Raw genomic sequence first — 14,349 nt, 5'->3', positions numbered from 1 at the left:
AAATGGCCCACTAGTGTAGTGCTAAAGTGCTGTGTAGCCTTTCTAAGAGCAAGAAAGCTGTGTCCGACTCTTTGCGACTGCATGGACTGTACAGTCCATGGAATTCTCCAGGCCAGAATACTAGACTGGGTAGCCTTTTCCCTTCTCTGGGGATCTTCCCAACCCAGGGATTGAACCCAGGTCTCCCACATTGCAGGAGGATTCTTTACCAGCTGAGCCACAAGGGAAGCCAAGAAGGCTGTGAAGTGCCTTAACAGAGAAAATACATGTGATAAGGACTGAATACATGAGAAAATATGGTGTGGACTGAATGCTTGTGTCCTCAAAATTCATATGTTGAATCCTAACCTCTGGTGCCATTGTATGTGAAGCTATCTAAGGAAGTAATGAGGGTCAAACGAGACCTTAAGGGTGGAGCCTTGATTAATAGCATAAGAGTTGACTGCTCACTTTCTGCAATCAGAAGAAAGGCCATGTGAGGACAAAGGGGCCATCTAAAAACCAGGAAGAAAGCTCTCACCAGAAGTCTTCTGCAACCTTGGTCTTGGACTTTCCAGCCTCCAGAACTGTGAGAAAATAAATTTCTGTTAAGTCACACAGTTTGTGGTATTTTGTTATGGCAGCCTGAGCTGACTAAGACAACAAGCTTGAAATAAGCTTCCTTCATGTGTTATAGAGCTGTTGGCTGTGAGTTCAATGTTCTTGAATTAATAATATCTACTAAGTAATGTGTTTTAAAACAGATACACACATTTAACAGAGTTATATATTGATTGGTTAATGAACTTAAAACTTCTGCTTCATGAAAGACACCATCAAAAGAATGAGAAGATAAGCCATAGAATGGGAAAAGTATTTCAAAAGATATATCTGACAAAGGACCGTTATTCCAAACATATAAAGAACTCATAAAACTCAATACTAAGTAAAGGAACAACATGTTTAGATCATGGGCAAAAGACATGAAGAGACATCCTACCAACAATGATACACAGATGGCAAATAACATATGAAAAGACACTCCACATCATATATCATTAGCAAAAGGCAAATTAGAACAGCAATGAGATACCACCACATGCCTATTTAGAATAGCCCCAGTCCAGAACAATGATAACACCAACTACGAGCAAGGATGCAACAGGAACTCTCATTCATCACTGATGGGAATGCAAAGGTACAGCCACTTTGGAATACAGTTTGGTAGTGTCTTACAAATTAAACATATTCTTACCATACGATTGAGCAGTCATGGTCCTTTACTCAATGTATTTACTCAAATGAGTTGAAAATTTATGTCCACACAAAACATTTATGTCTACAACATGCATGTTGATAGCAGCTTTATTCATAATTGTCCAAACTTGGAAGCAACCAAGATGTCCTCCAGTACATGAAAAGATCAATAAACTGTGTGTATTAGTCTTCAGCTGCTAAAATAAAGTATCACAGACCTTATGACCTAAAAAACAGAAATTTATTTATTTTTCACAGTTCTGAAGGCTGGAAGTCCAAGATTAAAGTAATGAAAACTTTGGTCACCGGTGAGAAATTTATTCCTGGCTTGCAGATGGCCAAAATCTTCTTCTGTCCTCACTAGGCCTGTTTCCTGTGTGAGCATGCCTCTTCTGATAAGGGCACCGGTCCTATTGCATTAGGGCCCCACCTCTGAGACCTCATTTACCGCTGTCAAGTCTTTATTTCCAAATAAGGGAATGGCAGTCCACTCCAGTATTCTTGCCTGGAGAATCCCATGGACAGAGGAGCCTGGCAGGCTAAAGTTCATGGGGTTGCAAAGAGTCGGACTCAACTGAGTGACTAATACTGCCACTGCTACACATAGTCACATTAGGGCTTAGGTGTTCAACATACAAGTTTTGAGAGGTCACAGTTCAGTCCATAACACTGAGGTCTATCCAAACAATGGAATATTATTTAGCATTAAACAGTGAGGTCTTGAGCTATAAAAAGACATGGGAGGACCTTAAATGCATATTATTATGTGAAAGAAGTCAAGCTAAAATGGCTCCATAATGAGTTTCCAACTACTGACTATGGAGACTGAGAAAGATCAGTGATTGCAGGCGTTAGAGGAGAGAGACAGACAGATATTTGGGTAGTGAAACTGTCCTATAAGATACTGCAATGGCAGCTAAGTGTCGTTCATCAAAACTGACAGAATATACAATACCAGGAATGAGATATAAAGTAAACGCTGGACCTTGGATAATTATGATGTGTCAGTGTGGCTTCATTGATTGTAAGAAATGCACCTCTGTGGTGAGGGATGTTGATAGTTAGGGAGCCTGCAAGTGTGGGGAGTGGGGGGGGACACAGATGCACACTCCACTTTTTGCTTGGTTTTGCTGTGAACCTAAAATTGCTCTAAAAATAAAATGTATTTAAAAGGGGGAAAAAAGTGTGACTCACAAGACCATAATCTTGTATTTCCCCAGAAGCAATGGTCCAGTATTTGCTAACTCAGTGTTTGCAGTGATTTTATAGAACAGATTGCAGTGAGTAAGAATTGACTAGATATAGTCCCACTCTCAACCAAAAGCCAACAAGGGGCAAATGGGACACTCATTTGACTATGTGCCTCCCTTCCTTTTTTTCTTCTAGTTCCTTGCTTCTCTAGGGTTAGAAAAAGACAGCCTGTTCCCCACCATACACACTGCCCTTCACTTACCCACTTCCTGTTCTTGAGATACCTCATGTAAAACTCTGTGATCTAGTTGGTCAGGCAGGCTCACAGCTTAGCTAAAGGGGTAAAGACCTGGGGACAAACTTTTCTCATGGATTTAGGCAAGTTTGTAAAGTTGATGTTATGCTGCAGATTCCTGTTATGGACTACCAGAGGGTGATTATTGTCTTCCATCTCCTCGGGTTCCTTCTAGTAATCTCCCTAATCTCCTCCTGCTGTGTCTGGCCTTTCTCTCCACTAGATATTCCAGGGCAATGAAGAAAAAGATGAACGCCCCGACAAGGCCCAAAGAGCAAAGTTCATGAATCATTTGTGACAAGTCGTCCTCATTTTCCCTGAGAGCCCCGTAGCACAGAGCTCTGTACCTTGACAATGATAGGTGTTCAGTTAGAGACCACACCTGAGCCAGGAGCAGTCAGGTCAGAACCAGCATGTGGCGGCCACACCTCCAGACTGCAGGCATCGATGTCTGTCTTTTCCCCTTCCTTCTTCCTCCTTCAATTGTCACACCTTAGTGATCCAGAACCAATTATCTTTAAGGATAAAACCCTCCAGATATACAATCATCTTGGTGACACATTTTCTACCCTTTTCTGGGAAAGGTGAATGAGCCCCTCCATGAGCTACCATCCCTCAAGGAATCACAGAGTCTTCAGGTTTTCACCTAATATCCTCACATCCTTTGCTAATGTAAGCACTTGGGAAGGTGTCCCTAACAACTTGACATGAGACTACACACTGCATTAAATTAAGAAATCAATGCCAGGCAGGAGAGGGTGGCTTCAAAGGCCCATTAGGCTCAGGAGACTGTCAGCACTGGCCCAAACCTGGCCTGGCACGTGGGCAGGTGATTTTGGAGGATGGAGCTACACCTGTCTCCACTGTTGAGTTCCCCTCAAATGGATCTTTTCTCCTGAGTCCCAGAAAATGAGGAATTGTTCCTATGAACACTTTTTAAAGATTTTTTTTTTTTGCTGTGGACAATTTTTAAAAGTCTTTATTGAATTTGTTACACTATTGCTTCTGTTTTACGTCTTGTTTATTTGGCTTCTAGGCATGTGGGATCTTAGCTCTCCGACCAGGTATCAGATCCACACCTCCTGCACTGGAAGAAGTCTTAAACACTGGACTGCCAGGGAAGGCCCTGAATATCCATTTTTAAAGGTGGAAAAAAGAAAAGAAATCAGCACATCTGACCAGCACAGCCATAGCGAGTGGTCCTATACATTCACTAGGACTATTGGTAAACTGAAGGGAATTTAGTCACATAAAGAAAAAAATGAATGTCACCCAGAAAAGAAATTCATCAGCAATGAACACAGAGGAAAAGGAGACTCACCAACATACATGTGAGAAGAAGGTATTCTATCAGGGACTATGCCTTTGCCCAGTGATTTGATTCACTGGCGATTCAGATAGTAAGGAATCTGCCTGCGATGCAGGACACCCAGGTTCAATCCTTGGGTCAGGAAGATCTCCTGGAGTAGAAAATGGCAACCTACTCCAATGTTCTCACCTGGAGAATTCCATGGACAGAGGAGCCTGGTGGGCTATAGTCCATGGGGTTGCAAAGAGTTGGACATGACTGAGTGACTAACACTTGATTAACTTGGTTGGCACCCGTGCTCACCAACCACTTTGGTGATAATGTAGCTTGTCTGGAAGGAAAAAGTAGGCTACTCAGGCCATCAAGAATGTTAATTTCTAAATGAGCATTCTAGCTTTACTCATCATCGACTTCTGGGCTTTGTTGGAATGAGTCAGCATTTCAAGTCTAGCTGACTCTAGGATGCTTACAAGATCATTTCTGCACCTACAAGGTTACCAACAAGATCTCTCCAAGGAAAGTGCTGAGTTGTGGGGTCTCTTTTGGGAGCCAGCCAGCCTCCATATCACTCTCTAAAACTTCTGCACCCTACTTAAGCCTGTTGGGGCTAAACACCAATTGTTGGGTAATGTTCAACAATGATGTCTCCTTTGCTAGATGGTTATGCTGCTTCTCACTACCAGTCTGGATGGAAATACCCTGGGGGCCTTGTTATCCTATATAACCGAGTACTTCTGCTTCTGATAAAACAGGGCTCTCAAGAGTTTAATGTTTGCAAAACATAGAGTAAATTCATAAAAAAATTACCAATACTTTAACAACTTCAGGCAAAAAGTTTCTGGGAAGTTTGAATTTAAGAGGAACTTCCATCTCGCTCCCCACCCCTACCCAGTCTCCTGACCTAGCTCACACTGGGGGCTGTAAGCATGCTAGCAACGTGAGATTTCTTTCCAAAGCATTGTCTTGCATGGAACAGAGGTGCAATAGTCAAAGGAGTGGGTTGAAGTGGTTTCACTTCCAGAGTTGGCTGAAGGTAACATTTCTGTCACTGAATTAAACTACAGAAAGTTTAAAATGTGTCCAAGATCTTGACTGACGGAGCTGGCTGTTTTCTAGCAACTTCCTTTCATTTCTGGACAGGTACCAGTGCCCTAAGTATTTTGCCCTGGCATCACGAGGACGCTTGTACAGAGAGTAGCCTGTTTTCATTCCTGAAGAATAGCTCATAATATTAATAGCTGCATGCGTGCATGCTCAGTCCCTCAGTCATGTCCAACTCTCTGCAACCCCATGGACTGTAGGCCACCAGGCTCCATGGTCCATAGGATTATCCTAGTGAGGATCCTGGAGGGGGTTGTCATTTCCTTCTCAAGGGGATCTTCCCAGCCTAGGGACTGAACCCGTGTTTCCTGTGTCTCCTGCACTGGCAGGTAGATTCTTTATCACTGAGACACCTGAGAAGCCCCCCTCCCCCAATAGCACAGTGATAGCAAATGTTAACCACATATTGTTGTTGTTGTTTAGCCACCAAGTCATGTCCAACTCTTACAATCCTAAGGACTGTAACCCACCAGGCTCCTCTGTCTATGGGATTTTTCAGACAAGAATATTGGATTGGATTGTCATTTCCTTCTACAAGGGATCTTCCTGACCCAGGGATTGAACCTGTGTCCACTGGTTGGCAGGTGGATTCTTTGTCACTGAGCTAGCTGGGAAGCCCATGTTAACCACACATATAGTATCTTAAATAGGATTTTGTTTGGGATGTGATTCTGACCCAATAACAAACTATCAGTTGTATTGAGGAAGGGTCTTCATTTGACAGATGACTCAGGTCAGCCTTAGTCTTCATAATGTGGTTCTGATTGTGATGCACAACACTTCTTCCCAGAGATCTTCGCTGGCTTGTTTCTTGTTTTACATTGAAAGTCAGGACCCTACTTCTTGGATTTTCTTTCATGAGCTAGATGAAAATCTAATTCCATGGAACTTTTGAAGTTCATTGGCAAAGGCTAAATTTTATCTGCCTGTTAAGTGACTGTAAGCCTTTGCATCTCTATACACAAACAATAGCATTTTCCAGAATATAATGATATTTCCTAAGTAGGAAATTTAACATGGTCCAGAACCATTTTAATCATGGACATCTTAGGTACTAAAACACATTTTTATAGGGGCCAACATTAACTTCTAGTTAATTCTGTTTTATCAATACCTTATCAATCACTTACTTCAGTGAGGAATTGGCACACACAGCAACTTTTGTTCTGGGCTGGTTTGTATTCTTTTTGCTAGTATCCTTATTCTAAATTTTAATAACGTTTGAAAGGTCTATTAGTTATCAGTGCTTCCAAAGGTATGAGTTAGAGTGGGGTTCTCTTCCTGTCTCCATCCACTTTCCACTCCCATCAGTCACCCTAGCACTCAGTCGGAGCTCACTGTCAGGGTAATGTTAGAGGACTCTTGTTTGGTGCTATCAGTGCATATCTTATTTTGAGGAAAATGTTAACTCATTGTGGGGGAAAATTGTTGACAGTAATCCTAGTAAGTTCACAGTTGCTGCTGTCTGCAATACTATTAATGTTTAGTCTGATAATTTTCTGGGGCAAGAAAACCCTCCTGTAATGTACCTAATGTACTATACAGAGAGGGGAAATTTTTCTTGTCTTGTTAAATACTCTATTTATTTGTTCTTATTTTACTTAGCTATAAGTTTTTTTTTTTTAACTTTGATGGGAATTTATGTTTGTGAGCGATAGTATCTGTTTAATCAGATTCTAAAACGACTCTAATTTTATCATTTCAAATCTAGGACTCCATATCAGATGTTTCCTTAAGATTAAGTGGTTTTAACTTGATTTATTTCAAAAAAACTTACAAAGGCAGCACAGGGAATTTTTTTAAGAGGTGTTTTCAAAGCACACATGATTTTCATGGGATATATAATTCTTAAAAATGAAACAACTTGAATGTTTTTCAAGTTCAAGGCTTAACCAACAATGTAAGTGAACAGAAGAGTATAAGATCTCTTCTTTGACAGGTAGATTTTAAAAATTTATTTTTGACTTTTGGTTCAGTTTAGAACTTGATTAACATCTTTTGGCCAGCATTCCTGGGAGCAAGTAAATTTTGCTACAACTAAGACAATTAGCTTATGCTTTAGATTAAACTTCAGAATTTTGACTTTCTTTAGGTCCTGAGTTTTCAGACCCAATGTGTCAGTCATTTGTCTGCCTTGCTATATCCATTCTCAAAAAGAACATGTAGGGGGGAGTTGGAAATCATTAAAATGGGCTCCATTTGATTGGTGTGTCAGAAGCTTCTGAAGTCAAGTTCAGATCCCAGTAGAAGGCTGTAGAGGGGCTTGAGACAGAACCTCTTAGCCCAGATCTCTGTATTGCTGGTCTGGCTTCTGTGACAGGCACGCTGTTCCCCCTTGCACAAGCTTCTGGCAGGCAGACCAGTGTTTTTCATATGACACAATGGTATCCCTAAACTTAGAACTAGGAGGGGAAAAAAGCAATGTTTAGCATTTTTGATTTGGGGGACTCTTTATTGAATAGTTAGTATTAGGCATGATCAATTTCAATGATAAAATTTTCTACATGAGAGGAGTGAAAGTGAGTGAAAGTCACTCAGTCGTGTCCTACTCTCTGTGACCCCATGGATTATATATATAGTCCCTGGAATTCTCCAGGCCAGAATACTGGAGTGGGTGGCCTTTCCCTTCTCCAGGGAATCTTCCCTCCCCAGGAACCGAACAGGGGTCTCCTGCATTGCAGGCAGATTCTTTACCAACTGAGCTATCAGGGAGTAGATGTAGTTTATCCTAGTCTAGAACTTAATCCCTATGTCATTGGCAGCTTTAGAAAACTTGAGAAAACAAGCTTCAGAAAACTAGGCAGACTGGCTAGGCAGTATCTACCTGGCAGCACCCTTTCCAAAGGCAGTATCCCGGCCCCGCTTCCTCTGGCACCGGAAGTCGGTTCCAGCTCTCTGCTGCTCTGGGTACGTGTGTGCTGTCCTGGGTTCTGCCCCACCCAATCCTTGCTGTTTTGCTTCTGTTTATTCTTCCTCGTAGCACCATCTGTAAAGCCCAGAAGCTGTGTACCCAGCTTCTTAAACAGCTTCACAAGCTAATTTTAAATGATTGTATAGTTGGCCCTGCGTATCCACGGATTCAGTTTTTGCGGGTTTGTTGAATCCACGAATGCAGAACCCGTGGATAAGGAGGACTGACTTTTATTTGAATAAGAGATTTGAGCATCCACAGATTTTGGTATCCCGTGAAATGCAATAAGGCCTGCTATCCTTTGCTTTGGGGCCAAAGCTATCAGAAAGCGGAGCTGTCTTTCAAAGCAGGAAACTGGCCGCCATCAGGGACAGTTTTTGAGGTCCTGTTGCTTTCCATTCTGGTTTCTGGTTGCTAGTGGCAGCCCCACATCCTCTTAAGCCGCAGGCAGCGGAGGAACTGCCAGACGTTTCAACTAGTTCAGACTGGGTCTGAATTCCCCCAGGAAGTACAGCACTGTGTGTGAGTGTGTGTGTGTGTGTGTGTGAGTGTGAGTGTGTGTGTGTGTGCACGCGCGCGCGCGTTTCTCTGTGTGTATTATCACCCATCAATCAATATGCCTGAAAGACCTAGTTCCTGGAAAAAACCCTGAAGAGAAGTAGGTGGTGTACTTTTTGGGAACTTGGAGAGAGTAATACTCTGCTGCTGCTGCTGCTGCTAAGTCGCTTCAGTCGTGTTCGACTCTGTGTGACCCCATAGACGGCAGCCCACCAGACTCCTCCGTCCCCGGGATTCTCCAGGCAAGAACACTGGAGTGGGTTGCCATTTCCTTCTCCAATGCATGAAATTGAAAAGTGAAAGTGAAGTCACTCAGTTGTGTCCGACTCTTAGCGACCCCATGGACTGTAGCCCATCAGGCTCCTCCATCCATGGGATTTTCCAGGCAAGAGTACTGGAGTGGGGTGCCATTTGCAGTAGCAGGCATTTAAAGCAGAAAACTGAGAAAGCTGCAGCCCTCCTTACTGTTGACTGAATTTTTGTGTTGTAAATACTTCTATGGTAAAAGTTCTGTCTGCTGGAAAATAATCACTTTGAAAAGTAAGTGAGAGCAAAGTGTGTGCGTGTCGGCGGGAGGGGGGGTGTGGCGGGGTGGGGGTGGGGGTGGAGTTGTGCTTCCTTTAGGGTAGAGTGGGGGGGGGCGAAGAGAATGGACTGTCCACCCTCTGTCACCTACCCACCCCCACAAACAGAACCACACATCCTTGTAAAAGTGTCCACCTGTCCTACACCACTGTCAACATTCTTGGTTCCCAAGAATCCAAAGTTACATAATGTATTGTTCATACTCACAGTTTAGTATCTCTCATGATTGTTATCATTATGATGTATTCTATTTGTAATAAAATCCACACATATTAAACTCCATGACTTTTGACAAATAGAGATACCCAGTTCCTGCCATATCAAGATACAGATCATTTCTATCACCTTGACGAATTTCCTGGGACTTCCCTGGTGGTGCAGTGGATAAGAATCTGGTTGCCAATGTAGGAGACACAGGTTTGATCCCTGGTGCAGCAAGATTCCACATGCCATGGAGCAACTAAGCCCAAGTGCCACAACTACTGAGCCTGCATGCTGCAGCTACTGAAGCCCACATGCCTAGAGCCTGTGCTCTGAAACAAGAGAAGCCACAGCAATGAGAAGATCGTGCACTGCAATGAAAAAGAGCCCCCATTTGCTGCAACTAGAGAAAGCCCATGCAAAAGCGACAAAAACCCTGGGCAGCCGAAAAAAAAAGAAATAATACATTTTTTTAAAATTAAAAAAAAATCCTTTCCTCTTTTATAGTCAATCTCTTTATCTCACTCCAGCCACCAGAAATCCAGTGATTTACTTTCAGTCAATATAGATTGCTTCCCTGATAGCTCAGTTGGTAAAGAATCCACCTGTAATGCAGGAGACCCTGGTGTGATTCCTGATTTGGGAAGATCCCCTGGAGAAGCGATAGGCTACCCACTCCAGTATTTTTGGTCTTCCCTTGTGGCCCAGCTGGTAAAGAATCTGCCTGTAATGCAGGAGACCTAGGTTCGATTCCTGGGTTGAGAAGATCCCCTGGAGAAGATCAGATTTGCCTATTTAGACTTTTAAATAACTAGAATTATATGTGGTACATACCTTTTTGGGAGTTTCCTATGTGGCTCAGTGGTAAAGAATCTACCTGTCAATGCAGGAGACACAGGAAACACAAGTTCAATCCCTGGGTTGGGAAGATCCCCTGGAAAAGGAAATGTTAACCCACTGCAGTATCCTTGCCTGGAAAATTCCATGAAAAGAGGAGCCAGGTGGACTACAGTCCATGGGGTCACAGTATCAGACATGATTTATTGACTGAGCTCGCATTTTTATGTGTCTTATTTATTATTTTTTTACATTGCATAATGCTTTCAAAATGTCAAAGATCCATATTGCTGCATATATTAATAGTTCATTCCTTTCTACTGCAAATTAATATTCCATTAAAATAGACTTACCACAGTGTATCTGTCCATTCACCTCTTGATGAACATTTGTGTTATTTTTAGTTTGGAGTTATTACTAATAAGGCTTATATAAGTACTGGGCTTCCTAGGTGTCACTAGTGGTAAAGAATCTGCCTGCCAGTACAGGGGATGCAAGAGACGTGGATTCAATCCCTGGGTCAAGAAGATCCCCTGGAGTAGGAAATGGCATCACACTCCAGTATTCTTGCCTGAAAAGTTTCACAGACAGTGACCCTGGCGGTCTACAGTTCATGGGGCCACACATAGTCAGACATGACCAAGCACACACATACACAACAACATATGAGCATTAGTCTGTTGGCCTCTGGGTAGATGTGTTTTCATTTCTTTTAGATAAATGTGTAGGAATAATATTGCTGGGTCATTTAATTTCATTGATTTTTCTCTGTTGTTTATGAATTTGTACTGTATTAATTTTTCCTGTTTATAATTTCTTTCCTTTTAATTACTCTGTGTACAACTTGCTCTTCTTTTTCTAGCTTTTGAGGTCAAAATTTAGACAATTGCATTTGAGAATTTTCTCTCTTCCTCCAGTTTTATTGAGTTATTGACAGGTAACATCATAAGTGTAAGATATATAATATAATGTGATAATTGACTACATGTGTATATTACAAGAATTTTCTTATCTTCTAATGTAAACATGCGTGTTTTAGTTGCTCAGTCTTATCTGACTGCTTGAGACCCCATGGACCATAGCCCACTAGGCTCCTCTGTCCATTAGAATTTTCCAGACAGGAATACTGGAGTGGATTACCATTCCTTCTCCAGTGGATCTTTCCAACCCAGGGATTAAACTCAGGTCTTTTGCATTGCAGGCAGATTCTTTATTGTCTGAGTCACCAGGGACCTGATGTCAGTGTCTACAACTACAACTTTTCCTTTAAAGATCACTTTGACTTCACAAATTTTGATATACAGGCAGTTTTTGCTTTACATAATAGTGAAATAATAAAAATGACCAAAGTTATCTTAATAATCTTGCAAAGTGATCTTAATAATTAATGGAAAAATGACAACTGTTCTGTGACTTTGAAAGTTTTTGTTATCACATTAAAAATTCTGTTATAAATATATAGGAAAAATTTTAAATTAGTTTTATTTAGCATACTTTAATTAAAAACACTTTAATGTTTCTAATGAAACACTTTGTGAATTAAACTGTTTGACTTCTTTGTAAAAACTTAGGCAATAGATACAGAATTTCAGTCTGGGAAAATTTTAAAAAATTCTGCAGATGAATGGTGGTGATGATTGCATAAGAATGTGAATGTACTTGATGTCACTGTACTACACACTTTAAAATGTTATAATGGTAAATTCCATATCATGTATATGTAAGCACAGATATTCAAGCTGGATTTAGAAAAAGCAGAGAAACCAGAGATCAAGTTGCCAGCATCTGTTGGATCATAGAAAAAGCAAGAGAATTCCAGAAAATCATCTACTTCTGCTTCATTAAAGCCTTTGACTATGTGGATCACAACAAACTGTGGAAAATACTTTAAGAGATTGGAATACCAGCCCACCTTACCTGCCTCCTGAGAAATCTGTATGCAGGTCAAGAAGCAACAGTTAGACTGGCTCCAAATTGGGAAATAAGTACATCAAGGCTGTATATGTCACCTGGTTTATTTAACTTCTATACAGAGTACATCATGTGAAATGCCAGCCTGGATGAAGCACAAGCTGGAATCAAGATTGCAGGGAGAAATATCCATAATCTCATACATACAGATGACATCACCCTTATAGCAGAAAGTGATGAGGAACTGAAGAGCCTCTTGATGAAAGTGAAAGAGGAGAGTGAAAAAGTTGGCTTAAAACTTAACATTCAAAAAACTAGGATTATGGCATCCATTTCCATCATTTCATGGTAAATAGATGGGGAAGCAATGAAAACAATGACAGACATAATTTTTTTGGACTCCAAAATCACTGCCGATGGTGACTGCAGCCATGAAATTAAAAGATGCTTGCTCCTTGCAAGAAAAGTTATGACTAACCTAGACAGCATATTAAAAAGCAGAGACATTACTTTACTGACAAAGGTCCATATAGTCAAAGCTATGGTTTTTCCAGTAGTCATGTATGGATGTCATAAAGAAAACTGAGTACTGAATAATTGATGCTCTTGAACTGTGGTGTTGGAGAAGACTCTTGAGAGTCCCTTGAACTGCAAGCGGATCCAACCAGTCCATCCTAAAGGAGATCAGTCCTGAATATTCATTGGAAAGACCACTGCTGATGCTGAAACTCCAATACTTTGGCCACCTGATGCAAAGAACTGACTCATTAGTAAAGACCTTGATGCTGGGAAAGATTGAAGGCAGGAGGAGAAGGGGATGACAGAGGATGAGATGGTTGGATGGCATCACTGACTTGATGGACATGAATTTGAGCAAGCTTCGGATGTTGGTGATGGACAGGGAAGCCTGGTGTGCTGTAGTCCATCGGGTGGCAAAGAGTTGGACACAACTGTGCAGCTGAACTGAACTGAAGCACAATTGAGAAAAGAAATAATCAGGAATAGTTTGAACAGTGCTGCTGCCTCTTCACTGTACAGGTTGTGATATGGAGTGAGTGAGCACTTTTTCTCTGCCCCTGTGAATTGATATACATAGAATTTTCTAAGTTTGAATCAACTTCTTACTGTTTATCCTTTGTATATTCAATGGTATGAAGTATCTGAGAGTTCCTTCAATGTTACATTTTTGCCAGTATCACTTCCTCATTTATGTCACCATCACCACATTCCTCTGATTACAAATCTAGAGTCTTTCGAAAAACAGCAATGGTAACATTCCCACATTAGATATTTCTTCAGTAATTCCAGTTGCATTCAATCCAAATTATGCTTCCAAGATGATCACTCTTAATATTTCTGATACACTTTCGTGTTTGTTAGTCAGTTCCATCTTTGGCTTACCCATTTCTGTAAAATGTCATGTGGTTTATTACTGGCAGACAAGAAGGAAACAGCTTTACTATGTGTGTGTGAATTGAATAACAGATGCACAGCGATGAATCACCAGCAGATTTTGGAAGAAGTGATGTGATCAGGCACTCATCATGATGCTCATTTGTTATTTGTATAGTGATTTATGGACTGATGAGTTCACATTAAAGTTTATACTTTATAGGGTTACTTGCATTTAGTATATTGTGATAATTGAAATGTGGTAACTGAAATTTGAACCATGTTGATGGGGGACTGGTGTTATTAATGGTAACTGAAATCTGTGCATACTGGAACCTGTGCAAAGCAAGGATTGCTTGTATTGTGTTTTCTTTCTTTGTGATTTCTTTTTTACCTATCAGTTATTCAAAAGTGTGCTTAATTTCCAAATATTTGGAAATTTTCCGGATATCATTTTATTATCATGTTGTATTTTAATTCGATTTTGAGCAGAGAACATATTCTATATGATTTAAATCCGTTTCAATGCGGTAAGATTTGTTGTATGGTCTAGAATATGGTATATATTGGCTAATGTTCTACGTGCACTTGAAAAGACTGTGTATCCTGCTGTTACTGAGGACAGCACTCCATTAGGTCAAGTTGGCTGATCATGTTGTTAGGTTCCCCAGGTCTTTACCAATTTTCTGTTGAGTTTTTAAATCAAGTAGTGAGAGAGAAGTATCTAGAACTATAATTGTGGATTTGAATATTTCTCTCCTCAGTTTATGTTTTATTTAACTTTTTTACACAGTTTGAAGCGCTAATATTAAAAATATGTAT

The sequence above is a fragment of the Oryx dammah genome, unplaced genomic scaffold (genome assembly GCF_014754425.2).
Source record: "Oryx dammah isolate SB20612 unplaced genomic scaffold, SCBI_Odam_1.1 HiC_scaffold_4, whole genome shotgun sequence".
NCBI classification, from domain to species: domain Eukaryota; kingdom Metazoa; phylum Chordata; class Mammalia; order Artiodactyla; family Bovidae; genus Oryx; species Oryx dammah.
Note: the sequence above shows the minus strand (reverse complement) of the source record.